This window comes from Micropterus dolomieu, linkage group LG01 (genome assembly GCF_021292245.1).
Source record: "Micropterus dolomieu isolate WLL.071019.BEF.003 ecotype Adirondacks linkage group LG01, ASM2129224v1, whole genome shotgun sequence".
In the NCBI taxonomy this organism is placed as follows: Eukaryota; Metazoa; Chordata; class Actinopteri; order Centrarchiformes; family Centrarchidae; genus Micropterus; species Micropterus dolomieu.
In genome coordinates, this window is record NC_060150.1 from 54,281,018 (window position 1) to 54,283,037 (window position 2,020).

A 2,020-nucleotide genomic window follows, 5' to 3' on the forward strand; every position below is an offset into this window, starting at 1 on the left:
CACAATGCTGAACCAGAACCAAAGACACTGTCATAATGCAGTCTGCATTATCATCTCTGATTCCTAAATCTTATTATTTTAAGTTTAGTTCAAACTGTTTCAAGTTTCAACTTACTCTTTCTTAGCAAATGTCTCCTTTGCTCTTGCTCATATTGACTATGAATGAAATGTAATCTACACTCAGTAAAGCAGTAGTCATTCATTGTTGGGGAATTGGGCGTTCTATAAATAAAACTGAAACTGAATCCATTTGAAATAACAAACCTGGTTTTTAACATTTACTGTACCTAGCCAGGTAAAACTCCTGAGTTCCAGAGTGAAAACATATGGCTTGCTTATTGGAAAAAGACTCACAAAAGATTTGATGAAATAATGAACTGTATATTGATGTCAAAATGTATCTCTACAATAACTAATCCAAAATGATATAGGCAAGTGGTGAAAAGTAGTGTGGACTATCAGCTAGCTAACATCAGATGGCTCATTTTAGGTAAAAGAAATCTTAATTACGAAACTCAGAAGGTAGGAACGTTAAGTGTATTAAAGAAGCATCAACCTTCAGTGTCTCCATTAGAGTTTGAAGCCCTGGACTGGAGCAGCTGCCGTTAGGAGTGATGTGGGCAGAATTTTTTTTAATTTTGGCAAGTGCGAGTTAATTTCAACTTACATGGCTTTACTTAGAGGGGAGCCGTGTGCAATGTCCATTTGGTTGGCAAAGCAGTATTGACATCAAATATTTCAACACAGTATCAGGCATGTTGAGAAACAGGTGATTGACCTCCTGTGGTTTTCTGCACACAACTGGCAAGATATTAAACTCAAGTTTTTCAAGCCTTACTGTGAAATGATTTGAAGAGCTGTATAGTGGCCACCTTCAGGATGAATCCTAAATCAAATCAGTCAAGCAATAATCCAAAGAATAAAATATAATCATAATAAAATAAAAATATGTCCTCTAAAGAATCACATTGTGTCGAGGAGATTATTATAGGGAGTTTTCCATTATTATGTTTCAATACAATTTCAGAAAGACCCTTTGTTACACACAGACCTGAAATCTAAATTCAGTTTAAAAGAGGATGAGAAGTACTGATGATTGGATGTAACTGAGGCCTGCTCCAACTCCACCTATTTTTAAACTGTTTCACTCACATTTCACATTAATGATGTATTTAGTTGTCTTCCTCCCCAGCTGGTTCTCAGCTGCACAGTAATACTCTCCAGAGTCTGAGGACTGGATGGAGCTGAAGACAAGCTGTGGTTCTTCACTGAGCAGAGTTTGGTTCTCCTTGTACCAGGTGTATTTAGCTGCTGGGTTAGCATCACTGCTGCAGGTCAGAGTCACTGAACTGCCCTCCACTATCTCAGCAGAGGGACTCACTGACACAGAGGGAAGCTTCGGAGCATCTGTAGAAGGTATAAACATGAATTACTGAAATGCTAGACTATGTTATAGACGATTGACTATTTTCATTAAATTTCTCTGTTTGTGTCTTTTTGATTTTCTCTAGTATTTGACAAAGTGGATGTCCATGGTGCTGATTCTGGATCTGTCCCAGGTCTGAATCCTGTTTGTTGAAACTGACAGCCAATAACAAGCCTTTAATCATTTGGTATTTTCAAAAACACAATTTGTCAGTGGTCGTAGCAGCACTTATGTGTTTCAGATTTACCACTACTAAAGACCGTCTGTCTGTCGAGTCTGTTGGCAACAAATCTTCAGAGACTGGTAACTCCATTTTAAAGTTTTACCATGAAAAATTTAAAGTTAAACTCACACACTGAAGGAGAGGGGAAATCCTCATGTCCTTTTACAGCACAGGAGATGATGTCTCTGGGATAAAACTGATGTTTATAAGAAGATGTCTCCACGCTTTCCATTTTCTGTCCATTCTTGAACCAGACGTAGGAAGGACGATCAGGTAGACGACAGCTGCTGTGACAAAGCAGCTCTGCCTCAGTATAATTCTTGTAGACTGTTGATCTGATCACCTGAACCTGGAGATCTGGATCTGTGAAG

The 2,020-nt window shown here is 38.4% G+C and overlaps 1 long non-coding RNA gene across 1 annotated transcript; it reads left to right on the top strand.

Moving 5' to 3' along the window:
• Positions 1–1,401: 1,401 nt before the first annotated feature.
• On the top strand, positions 1,402–2,004 carry LOC123970075. Its single transcript, XR_006824866.1, has 3 exons — positions 1,402–1,416; positions 1,512–1,729; positions 1,818–2,004. It is a non-coding gene; the product is annotated as an uncharacterized LOC123970075 (long non-coding RNA).
• Positions 2,005–2,020: the final 16 nt, after the last annotated feature.